This window comes from Camelus bactrianus, chromosome 4, assembly GCF_048773025.1.
Source record: "Camelus bactrianus isolate YW-2024 breed Bactrian camel chromosome 4, ASM4877302v1, whole genome shotgun sequence".
NCBI classification, from domain to species: Eukaryota; Metazoa; Chordata; class Mammalia; order Artiodactyla; family Camelidae; genus Camelus; species Camelus bactrianus.
In genome coordinates, this window is record NC_133542.1 from 54902536 (window position 1) to 54915778 (window position 13243).

The window sequence follows — 13243 nt, forward strand, 5'->3', positions numbered from 1 at the left end:
CTTATGACGAATCAGAAAAAGAAATGCTGAAATGCGATCTATAAAATTTTTTCTATAATGGTCTTTTTTTTCCCCCATTGGGAGAGTCCCTGTCACTTATCTTTTTAAACTAGGTCCCCTTTCCCATAAAGACCCATGTGACTAATGTTTACTCATTAGACAAATACTTTTATATGCAAATATTTAATACTTGTTAAGCATGTGCTATGGATCAGATGCTGTGCTAAGCACTTACATCATCTCATTTAATCTTTACAGCTCAAAAAGGTAACAATAATAATATGATACTGACAATTACTGAGTGCTTGCTTGGTGCCAGGTACTTTTCTAATCTCTTTTTATTTGTGAAGTCAATTTAAGGATTAAATGAGATCACATATGGGAAGTGCTAAGAATAGTGCCTGACACTGGCAGAAGTGCTCAATCAATGTTAACCAATATTTAATCCTCACAAAGGTCCTGTGATATTATTATTAAGTTTTTAAAGAAGTATAGTCAGTGTACAGCGTTGTGTCAGTTTCTGGTGTACAGCATAATGTTTCAGTCATACATGTACATATTTCTTTTATTGAAGTATGGTCAGTTTACAATGTTGTGTCATAGTATCATTTTTATTGTAAAATAAAGACATGTAAAGTGAGGTCTAGAGGGCTTAAATTCCTTACCCTAGATCAGTGGGCACGGCGTCACCTGGAGGGCTTGAGTTTCTGATTCATGGGGCCAGGGTAGGAGCCGGGAACATGCACTTCTGGCCCATTCCCAGTGGGGCCCCTGACGCTGCTCGGGGTCACGTGGCTCTGACCACGATGTTCCGAGAGCCCTCACCCCGCTGCCCACGCTCTTCACCACTACTCCACACTCCCTCTTTGCCATCTTATGGTAGCAAAGCTTCAAGTCTCTGAAGACCGAGCTCATGTCAGCACTTAGACAACTAAACAAATTAAAAGAGCTTTAAAAGATGGTGTGAAATGATTGACTTACACAACATATTAGGAAATGCTGAACCAAACACCAAACAGGGCATCAGTTCTCCTAAGGACCGTGCCGTTCATAAGTTCTCATTAGTAAGGGCATTCGCTCACTTCCAGCCACCACATATGCTGGCAAAGATGAGTGCTGTCTTGTCTAAATATGCATGTAGATGGGCATTCCCATGCAAATTATGGCTTGTTCTTAAAGAGGAAGGAGACACACCATCTTCATGATAAGAGTTTTCTCCAGAGAGGGAAAAAAAGGGCTATGGGATTGAGAGGAATTCACCAAGGTTATAATGAGAATACCAACGTTTTTCGTTCTTTAAAAAACTGTGTAACAATGCTGGCAAAACACTCAGATTTGTTAAAGCTGGTGCATAAGGACACAGGTGTTTATTATATTATTCTTTATATTTTTCTAAATCTTTGAACTATTTTCTAAATACATATTTTTAAAGGACCCTATGCCTCCTAGTTAGTATGGAAATCACATGGAGGAAAAACAGACACAGCTCCACTTCCCAGGGGAGTGCCTGCCCAGTGAAGTGGCCCTGAATCAAACATGCATAGACAGTCAGAGTTACAGACTGCCATCTGTTTTACAAAGCTAAGATTCAGAGGGCTAGGAAAGCCTTTAACTCTGATACCTGACCTGGACTTGGAGTCAGGGATGTGGAAATTCATCTCTGAGCTGAAGGACAAGTGTTAACCAGGAGCAGGTGGGCTGGGGCACAGAGAAAATTGTTAAAAGGCCAAGTCTTGGGAAGCAGTGAGTTTTCAAAGGAATGAAAGCATGTCTGTGGGTCTGAAGAGCTGTGAGCAAAGAAAAGAATAACATAAGACAAAGCTTAAGAAGTGGGCAAGGGCCAGACCATGCAGGGCCACATGTAGGATTCTGGACTTGATCAGTGCCTTAGCCGTCAGGGTCACCTGGAAATAGGCTGAAACTATAAACGTTAAAGCCTTGGCTACTAAGCAGCTATAGTATAACAAGTGGTACACTGGCAAACTGGATTTCCAAGTTAAAAAAGCAGTGAGCCCTGGCTGAAGCGTTGGGCAATTTCTGTGGTGTAAATACTCTCACCGTGTCTGATTTCAAGCCACCCCCATGAGGTTAGAGAATATGAAGCTGGAAGAGGTGTGCAGGCGGAGCAGATACAAACTGGTTCCAGTTCACCACTGTACTACGCCTCAATTCTGGAAACACTCTAAATGGAAATGATGCTGTGTACTTTGGAATTAGTGAGCAAGCAGTTGTTGATAGCAGATAGAATAGAATGCGTCTTTTTCAGAGAATAAATAGAAAATGTTCTCTTATTTTACGAAGGAAGTCACTGGCATGAATGTTAGGTTTTGCCACTTTATGTAATCAAATCAGAACTGACCATGATTTCAATCTAACCTTGACTTTCTAAGCCTCATTCATTCTTTGTTTCCTTATGCGTAAAATGAGGACTCCCTTGAAAGGATAAAATATTATTTTATGAAATGAAGTCTTTTATAACCAAGATCTAATTTATGCCCATTAAGGGTTATAGTTTTCTAGTTTCATTGTTAGGGTGTGAGGGCACACAAAAAAATCAGCCATCTGCTTTTTGCTAGTGGTTACTGACTCATAGGTCAAAATGTCTTCTCTTCTCTGTATGTCAGAGAATCACCACTGAGGCTGGTGAAGTGATCTGGCTTTGCATTTTCAGCACCTAGTCCTTAGCTTACTATAAGGAGACATCTAATGGTACAAGCAAACAGGGTAGGGGTCCCCGGAGAAAAGAACCAGGAATGGCTTTCTTGACATAAGAGAAGCCATGTTGGCCTAAGCTATTTTGTGATCTAAGCCTGGCCACAGTGCTTACCCTTGAACAAGTCTCAGTAACAATGATCTTTAAAAAAAAATTTTTTTAAGTAAATAAATATAAAATAAACTTAAAAATTTAAAAAAAAAATCTTGAGAAGTAAGGGAAGGCAGAAACAAAGGAAAATGAGTCAAGAAACGACAGTTCTGCAGTAAAACAGAGTCCGAGCTCCTCCCCAAGAGATGTACATAATCTGACTCGGTCTTCGAGTCCCGCAGGAACTCAGGCCCCCACCAGGTGGAGGATGGAATGATGACGCTGGCCCCCTTGACGTCAATCAACTACAGCCTGGACTCTCTTGACTTTTGCCCCAGTTCTGCACTGAATTCCCCTCAGCTCAAGCTCCTTCATGAATAGGCATGGACCCTTAGCTTAAAACTTGCCCAGTTTTGCTGTTCAGGGAGTTCACTACTTTGGGAAAGATCGCCAGTGTTCTCCGTACTTGCTGCCAGTAACAATAAACACATCCTTCTCCTGATCTCTGGCTTTTGGGTCTCTCGGCTCTACACCCACCAGTTTTGGGGTTAACAATAGGTCAAATATCTGTATAACTAATGTAAGCACTCTTTATGTCCAAAACTTATTCCAGCAGGACATGGGATTCATTCTACAATTAAAATTTCAGATACTGGATTTTCTACAGTCACTCTCAGTGATGAGCTGCTGTGTATGAGGTCCTCTGGAATCCTTGACTTTCTAAAGTTTAAAACAAAAAGAAATCAGTACTATCTCATGAGTCCCAATTTGGTATACCACAAGTGTTTTCAGCACCTTTTATAAACCAGATTAGACAGCAGGTGGAATTTCCTGATTGTGAAGTTTTTTGCTTTTTTACTTTTTAAGACTGCAGTAAGGGTGGTCTCCTTAACAAAGGGTGTAAGGCAGAATCTTCCAGCGTCATTGGCAAGGGGCTACAATAATTTCCCTTATGAAATATTCCTATATGATTTGTTTATTGCATGAAATGTAAGTGAATGGTGGCACATGCTTGCATGGAATGTCATTTGAAATCTCTCCAAGGATTGTTATTATTTTAGAAACACTCCATTACAATAATTTATCATGAAATCATATTCACTCATGCTTGCCTCAAGGGCTGTATTTGGAGCCCCAAAGAGCCACACAGGGGCACATGGCCATGGATTGGCCACACTGCTCCGAGAAAGACTGTCTAAATTTTGATTATGGCCATGAATTTTCACACATACCCCCAAATTAGGGAGAAAAGTAGAATGAATTACCAGGTACCTATCACCTAGCTTCCATAATTCTCAATTCATGGCTGATGATGTTTTATCTCCCTGGCTCCCCGTCCCCTTCTCATTCATCCAGCACCACACTGAATTCCTGAGAGCTTCCAAAGGAAGTCACGGAATCTTAGCCAGTGGCAATAACGACTACTCACATTCCTTCCCAGAGACTACTTTCCTGCAATCTCGCAGTTTGAGCACAGCCATCAAAGAAGTAATGAATGCATTTCCCAAGGCAGTCTATACATATGCTCAGGGGTTTTCATCAATCATGTAAGACAATGCCATTTTCAGTTCAAACTACAGTGACTCATCAAGCCAGAGGGGTGGGTCGTTGAGGAAGAATGGCAGCTTCCAGTTTAACCTGCTCTTTGACTGTGAACACCTGTATAGTCGTCCCACCATAAACCTCTCCTTGCCCCTTCTGTAATGAGAGACACTGCTTACCAAACCCTGAACCTTACTGGTACAATAAGAAATGATTTTAATATTTATTGCAGGAAACTTCCATTTTTGGTGAGTTTAAATTTAAATCAAGTTCCAAAGTAGGTTTATACCTTTCCTTTAGAAGTAAACCACTGAAAAAGCACGAGGAGAGAGTTTGATTCTTTCAATCAGCAATTTTTCTTAAAGAAACAATCAAGCCGGTTGCCAAAAATGTAGGTATTAGGGTGTTCATTGCAGTAGATTGAGTATTAGGAAGATACTGGAAACAATTATCCAACAATAAAGGATTGTGGAAATAAACTATGGAACATCCACGTAGTAGAATATTATGAAGTCTTGAAGAATGAGGGGGAAATGTTTGTGATATGTTACATAAAAGAAAAGTGTTATCTTTAATAAACAAAGTGTGGGGAAAAAAGAGATGAAAGAATCTATAGATTAAAAGAAATTTATGAGATATATTAGCCAATTGCAATGTATTATATTGCCTTTATAAGTTTAAGCACGTACACCTATGGGAGGGCACACACACAAAAACTGAGGGAATCTGAACAATGACCAGCTATTGAAAGATACTATGGAAATTTTTATAATTTTTTTTAAAGTGAGAGTGATATTTCTTAAGCTCTACATTTAGAGATAAAATGCTATGCTGATGGGTGTGTAAGACTATAGATGAAACATGTTAACAAAATTTGAGGGTTCACTACACTCTACTCTATACTTCTGTGCACGTTTAAAATTATGCACTGTAAAAACACCTTTAAGTTCTAAAACAGTATATATACTGTGATCCTATTTATTAATTTCAGATATCTTTTTCTTATTCTTCTATATGAAACATGAAAAATTTTCAACACTTTTTGTAATAAATTGTTTAACAACTTGAGCAAAAGACAGGAGGGAAGAGGGCAGGGCACGACTGTTTAAAGAATGACACAGCTGTGGAGGCAAACAGGCCACAACAAAGACTGGACAGAACCGACCGGGCCCAAGATGGTAGAAGATTCAGCTTTCAACAGACCTTGAGCGCCTCCAGAGACGCTCGCTGTAACACATCAGCACACTAAATGGCACACCCACAGGCGCGGTGACCATAAAAGCCCCAAAAGTAGGCAGTGGCCCAATTCCTGGAAATTCCCGCCCCTTTCCCAAAATAGTTAGAATATTCCTCCCACTTTCTTAGCATATGAAATCACCCAGCCCATAAAAGCTAACACCCTCATCCCCAGGGAGGGCTCTCACTTTCTGAGACGATGGATCCACATTCTACCTGTGGAGTGTGCGTCTCTCTAAATACATTTTGCTTTCACTTTACTATGTCTTGCTCTTGAATTCTTCCCTGCGCAAAGCCAAGGACCCTCACTTGGCAGCCCATCCCAGGACAGGAATTCACTCGAGACGTGGGACTGACTATTCTCTTGTTCCTCCCTTCTCCTGCAATGTCAATTTATAATAGACATTAATCACCCAAAATTTGCTATTTTCCCATTATTTCTAATACAGCACTGTGTTCATAAACTGTTAAAAATTCAGTGTAAGATGAAGTCACACATTGTCTCAGATTTGTTCATCTAGGCACCGAAGGCCCATACACCAGTTATGAAGTGACTTTCATCCTACGGCCTGGGAGCAATTTATTCCTGAAGCAAGCAAAAGAGACAACCACAACTCTTTTGAAATCCTGGGCTTTCAAGTTTCAATACAAAGCTAGATCTTCATAAACAAAACAAGGAAGCAAACTGAATCTCCCAGCAGATGAGTGTAGAGAAACAAACAAAAACTTACTTTATGTAAATGATTTGGATAGTTTATAAAATTTTAGTTCATACACTTCTGCCTAAATTGGTAATAAAATGTGATTTTTTTTCCAGGTACCAAGTTTGCTTTTGCTGTTATGGTGGCTGGAGTTACCTTAGGTAGGAAAAAAATCAGTCACCATGACGTTACACTTCCAAGCTCCTAAAAGAGGCACGTAAGCCTGAAATGGGCCTTCCAGAGAGTGACTGTAAGCATACAAAATGGAATGAGGGTCAATCAAACGTAAGTACTTACCATATCTGAGCCTCTGTGGATAGGAGAGGTGTGTTGTGCTGTGTAACTTGCTCTTGCTTAAAAACTCAGCCACAGCCCCTGTGTGTAGGAAAGAGCACAATCTGGAAATTGGATTTCTGTGATCCTGCTTGAGTCCTCCAAGGCTCTAAACTGTTTAACTGCCTAGAGAATTCTGCTTTGCTTCTAAAATTGGTCTTTCCTCCGTGGCCCTCTCAACCTCAGGCCCTGCGCCCCATTGGGGGTGGTTAAGTTCTGCCCCACTCACACTCCGGAGCCCAAGTTCACCCTCCGTCCCAAGTGAGGCTCTGCCCCACCAGAGTGGGGTGTGGACTAGGCCTTGCTGCCCAGTGGCGAGATGGGTGCAGGGAGCAGGAGGCTTCTCCCCTCACTCCTCTCGTGACATCTCAGGATTTTTGGTTTCCTGATGACTCCCTTGGTCAACACCCAGAGAGGAGCCCTGAGTCCCGGCCTTCTGCCCCCAGACACAGCCCTTTACTCCTCCAAGAACCACAGGCTGAGGTCTGGCTCCCTAGGAGGGGACCACCTGGAACCACACTGCCCCCTGGTGGATACTGCTCTTCCTGCCTGGAGATGGCTACAGCCAGCCCAGCCCCTCACTCCCTGAGTGGCACCCAAACATCTCCTTAAGTGGGGATTAAACAGTAATATGCCACACCTGTTAAAAAAACATAATTGGGACTGTGGGATATTCCTCAGTGGTGTGCCAATTGATAAATTTTTAGGCTTTCTACAAGTTGGACTGTTAAACAATATCATTATTGAAATTTAAATTATATAAACTTAAAATTAACTTACATTGAAAACAAAGGCCATAAATACTCAAAACTCATCACTTATCACTTTATTTTTATAATTCTTATTTTTTATTGAAGTGTGGTCAGTTTACAATGTTAGTTTCAGGTGTACAGCAAAGCATTTTGGTTACACATATACATTTTTTTCAGATTATTTTCCATTATAGCTCATTTTAAGATATTGAATATAGTTCCCTGTGCTATACAGTAGGTCCTTGTTGTTTATGTGTTTTATATATAGTAGTGTGTATCTGTTAACCCCAAACTCTTAACCAATCCCTCCCCCATTCTTCCCCCGGGTAACCAGTTTGTTTTCTACGTCTGTGAAAACTCATCACTTTTTAATAATCTTACTACATTTTACCATTTTCTAGGCTCATTTATTTATATCTATTGTTTTCTGGATGGTAGAAATTACTTTACGTGTCAAATCATGGTTGAATTGCAACCACGGTTTGGCTATGGATACACGAGTTCAGCAAAATTCAGTGAAAGCATTCAGTGAGAGTCAATCAGCTACATGGAATTTAAAATAAAGAGTACTGTATATTTTATCATTATTTATAAATTGTGTGCTACAGACCATTTATGTTAGTAAAATTTATGAATCGATATAATCTTTTTTTTCAGGAGAGCTAACTGTTAAACATTTAAACTACAGTGTCCCTTCCTCCCACACCAGGACCAGTTCTACAGTCTCAAATTCTCCTAGTTCTGTTCACAACCCATTGCTGACTTTGAGAGCCAGCTGGAGGGTAGGACGTTCATACCTAACCCCCTCTTGGGTCATCCTGCCCAGGTGGAGGGACACCCATTAGCAGAACCCAGCTGGCCTCTTCTGCCTCCTTACACATCCTTCCCCTGGGTCGGGGGCGGAGTGGGGGCTGAAGTGACTTACCTGGCTGGTGAGTTTAGAAAAAGAAATCATGCGTGGCCTAGCTCCTGACTCTGTTCCGCTTCCTAGAAGCTACCCACAGGGGGCATCTTTCTCCCATGGGAAAGCCTGCCATACTCTGGTGTTGCCTGAGGCTGATGTGCAAGTTGGGCAAATTCTGGAGCTTGGTGTTAAGACCTCCACTTGCTCAAAGACAGAAGTAGCACTGATGGGTAATGAGGGCCATGTATTGGCCTCCACCTGCTGACTCCTTTGTCTTATTTCTCATTGGTTCGAAAATGGAATGGGGAAAAGGAGTGCTAATTATTGGATCCCTCAGAAACTCCAAAAGGGTCCTCTTCCATCAGCCTTTGTCCTGAGGTCACAGGATGCCTTGTGGCTGTGCCCAAATGTGTTGGTACGCATAAGCCTTTTCTAAGAAAACTTGACTGGCAAATTTATTTGATTCTAATTCCTTTTATTGCCAATATGTATATATGAAATAATGCTTACACAGTAGAGCATTCTTTTCTATGCCAAATATTGTACATATGAACACTGACCTTGAAAAACAAGTGTTACTAATGACCTAGAGTGTTTAAGTAACTTTCTCAAGGTCACTAGGTGACAAGCTTGTCGTCTGATTCCAAGGCCCTTGCTCCCTTTCTCTTCCTCCCACCCCCAGCCCTCCAGTCTCCTCTCCTCTCCTTTCCTCTCTCTCCTTCTCTCTGTCACCCGTCCGTCCACCATTCCTTCCCTCATTTCCACATAATTTAGCCCTTTAACACTACAGAAAACTAAGACAGCATTGGAAGTCTCAGGGTTTTTTTTATACAAGTATTTATAATTTTAGAATTTACATATAAATTTATATATAATTATATATACATAAATTCTAAAAAAAAATAATAAATTAATTAAAATTATACAAAACCTTACCCCAACAGCAGGGCCCTCAAGAAACTTGGCAGCAGGCAGTAGGTAAACCGTGGCTGATTTTTTAGCATCCTCCTCAGGTTTCCCATGAGGAATGTCCAGCATCCTAGTCAAGATCCTGGGGGAGGAGGTCACAAAGAAACGAGTGTGCATGGGGGAGACCGCAGGACCGCATCAAGAGAGGGTCTGTGCCAGCCTGACCTGGGGGCGGGGCTCTGGGTGGAAAATGCAGCCTTTCCTCAAATGGAGTGTTTCCTGTTACCTCCAACTCAAGGCTTCTCTCCCTGGGGTCAATAGTCGTGCAACAGTTCAGGGACTGAGCAAACAATCTAGAAACTACTTGCAGAATGATTTTGAGAAGAGAAAAAAATACATATATATGGAAAATATATACATGCATATATGTATTTCCCTTATCGAAAAATATATATTTGGTTCTTAGGGGAGAAGGTAGAAAAAACTAACTCTTTTTACACATAAAGCACAGATAATACCAACATACATATAGAACCTAAACAAATACACAGTGTATCTGTGGTATTAAAATTTCATGGAGGGGAAAAAAAAATTTCATGGAGGGAATATTAAGAAAAACATGTCTAAAAAGGCTCCCTAGGGGAGCAATAATTTTTTTTAAATGGCTGAAAAACATGGATGTATACAAAGAGCCCAGCAGACTATGGGACACATGGTAGATATCAATACATGAGAATTGTTGTTGCTGTTTATCGTGGTTAGTTGTTCTTATGATTGTCCTACAGACCAGAGAACCGTGCCATCCCATCATGGTTAGGGTGGAGAAGAGGGTACTGTGGCAAGTTCCCAGATGAAGTTAGTGTAGGGTGAATCCTGCGTGAGCTAGAGGTCCCAACTGCCCGGAGTTCTAGAAAATAAGCAGATTCTTGCGTACCACTGGGATGACCCTGGGATGCTCAGAGACACTTGTGCAGGAGGCTGTTAAAATCCAAAGAGCAAGGCATGGCACAGAGGTATGTGAGACCACCCAGTTTAATCCTCTGGGAAAAGGACATGCCCCCCAAGGCATTTTTTCCTGGCCTAGAACTGTACCACCAAGTTTTGTGGGCCTGCCTTTGTTTCTCCTTAGAGAACCTGGCTTCGGGGAGGCACCCAATATTTGTGTTAATACGGGGTTGGAGCAAATGTTGAGCAACTTCTCATGCGTGATGCATGTGCTCTGCAGTTTGAAGGAAAACCACACTTTCCACTGATTATTCTTAAAACCAATGCTTCTGTTACTTTTAGTGTACAAAGTGGTTTCGTATACAGTATCTTATTAAATCATCATAATAACCCTAGTCAGGTCAGTATTATATCCCCACTTGAAGGATAAAGAAGCTGAGGCTGGGAAGTTCATTTATTTTAGTTATGTGTCCTCTTCAGCTAACCGGTAATGTGTAGCAGAGCTAGCCCCCTTTCTCCCACACTACACCACCGCTAACACTCCTTCCCACAGGGGAGGAAGGCACGTGAAATGGGAAAGCTATGGAGGAAAAGCCATACCCTGGGACTTGCGTATCCCTGTGGGGGATACGGTAATGTTGGTGAACTGACACACCCAAGTCATGCCGGAAGCGGTGTTGCCTTCATGGAGTATGAACCTAGCATTCAGCAGAGCCTGGGAGGCCAGTCAAAACTATCAACTGCCAAGTTACAGGGAAATGAAAAGCCATCAAAACGAAGCACAGAAGCACCTCAAGTTGCTGGGAAATTTGAAACATAAAACACTTAAGGCACAAATGTTGAGGACAGAAATATGATATGAAAATGGAATGACTAGGTATACACAGCGGGTGAAATTCTTCATTTCAGGGCCGCAGCTTCAAATGCAGGAATGACAGATATTTGACTAAGAATGGAGCACATTTTTCAAAGACCGAAAAGAATGTGTTTAGTCAGAGAGCAGCTCATCTGGCCAAAGGGCTGTAAATGGAAAACAGATGGGAAAGGGTGGGGGGGGACACCTAGATAAAACTGAAATGGGTTTCCACGGATGACATTAAGGCCTGGGAAGAATTTCAACAGTGAGGGAGGTGCCGAGTGACTCAATGAGAGCACAATTGGGAAGGACATCAGAAACAAAACGTAGGCAGCAGACGTCCAGATACCAGGCACGGAACATAGTAACCTTGAGATTATAGCACAGGGTGGCAAACAAGGCCTCACAGATACCAGGAGAGTTGGCGGCATGGAACAGGTCCATGGGAACACAGTGAAGGGAGGGTGTGCCGTGCACAAAAGACCCATTGAGAGGAGACGAGCAGCCCTGCAGGCTGTGGTAACAATAGATTCAGAGGACTCCGTGAGCACTTGGAGGAAGATGAAAGGAGAGAAGAACAGAAGTGATGTTTTTATGGAAACTGAGCTGAACCACATGGGGGAAAGCCACAAAGTTGGCAATGCACACACGTTGGGGATAACATTCTGGATATTTCATTCAGATAAAGGCAGAGCTTTTCACTTGCCTTCCTAACAATTTCATGTCCTAGAAGTAGAGGAAGGAATAAAAATAACTGTGCTCTGACTGATTCCAACCAGTGGGAAGAAGCCATTTGTCAGAGTGGAAGGGATGAGACCCTGGGAGAACATGGCATGTCATCTTCAAGGGACAACAAGAATGCGCTGGATGAGCTATGTTACAGAGGACTTTAGGAAACTAGACTTCAAAATATTTTAAGAAAAAACAGGCATAATTCCACAAGTTTCCAAAAGAAGAAAGTACCAGCAGGTGCTCAGAAGCATGACTTTGGACATTATCAACGAGGAGAAAAGAGGTGGGGACATTCTTTAAGAAATTAGCACAATGGCACAGAGCTCTTTAAACTAAAATATAGAATGAACATTCAAAAAGGGAGAGGCAAATGCTAACTCTATGAGAATGACACAGAACCACACAAAGCATGCAAAATGGTAAGGACCAGAGAATGTGCTATGGGACCAAGGGAATTATGGTCATGGATGGCGGAAAGGATATGTTGTTTCTCAGATTTCTCTTTTAGGCAGCTGTGGAGCTGAAAAGACAAAAGCGGGTAAGAGTATGTTGAAATCCAAGCTTGGGGAAGATGTTACTGACCCTTTTTGAAATCTAACCTGGGATCAAACTTGGTGGTCCACACTCTGTGGGTCAAGTGGGATTCATTCGTCTATCTTCACACTTTCTTTCTTCTTCCTAAGTATTACTAATAAGCATGTTAGCAAGTTGATTCTCAGTTTTTTGCAGGAGCTTGGGGGTGTCCCTCTTCTGGATCTGAAGAATTGATTCCTTTTGGGTAGCCTGCATATCTTTATTGTCAGACTTTTTAAAACTGAAATGAGGTCTAGTTCAAGGCTTAACATTAGCTAAGTAGCTACAGAAGGATGGTTTCTAGAGTCCTCCGTGCGATCCTAGTTATATCTCGAGGCAAAGAAATCTTAATTATGGTATTGCACCCTTACCAACATAAATTGAAAAGTGTTAAGAGTTTTGTTAAGAGTTGTCTAGAATGGTTTCTCTTAGAGGAACTTGGAAAAAGAGTGTCATTGTCTTTTACAACAATTACGGCATTAGTCCATAATAAATACATCATTTTATGAAGTTCAAGAACAGGCAAAACTGATCTGTGGGAAGAAAAATCAGAATAGTGGGTGCTGGAATAGACAGGGGGCAGGGGTAGAATGGAAGAGGGTCCGCAGTGACCCTTCTAGGATGACGGCACACTCAGCTGGAGTACTGGTTACATGGATATATGCACTTGTCAAAACTCATCAAACTGTCACTGTCGCTGTATGCAATCATGCCTCTATAAAAATACATAAAAAGTATGTAATAAATCTGGGCAGTAATAGGAAGCGAAAAGAGAATGATTTTCTTCCATGACTTGACAGTAATCAAATGAATTTAACATTGTCAAGGAATCAGAGAAAAGCAGCCTCACAGTTTGAGATTAGCAGTGCTCTCCAAGCAGATTTAGGGAAAGTTAGTCTTACCAACACCCTTGACCTGTTAATTTCCTATTGGCAAAGTGTTCCTATTGTGGAAGAC

At 41.6% G+C, this 13243-nt stretch overlaps 1 long non-coding RNA gene across 2 annotated transcripts in view; it reads right to left on the reverse strand.

Moving 5' to 3' along the window:
- Nucleotides 1–13243, reverse strand: part of LOC123612847 (uncharacterized) — a 204745-nt gene that overhangs the window by 172478 nt on the left and 19024 nt on the right. For both annotated transcript variants that reach the window (XR_012506491.1, XR_012506492.1), the window contains exons 2-3: nucleotides 9208–9322; nucleotides 6580–6657 (exon numbers count right to left, since the gene is read on the reverse strand). This is a non-coding gene — a long non-coding RNA (uncharacterized LOC123612847). The remainder of the gene's footprint in view (nucleotides 1–6579; nucleotides 6658–9207; nucleotides 9323–13243) is intronic.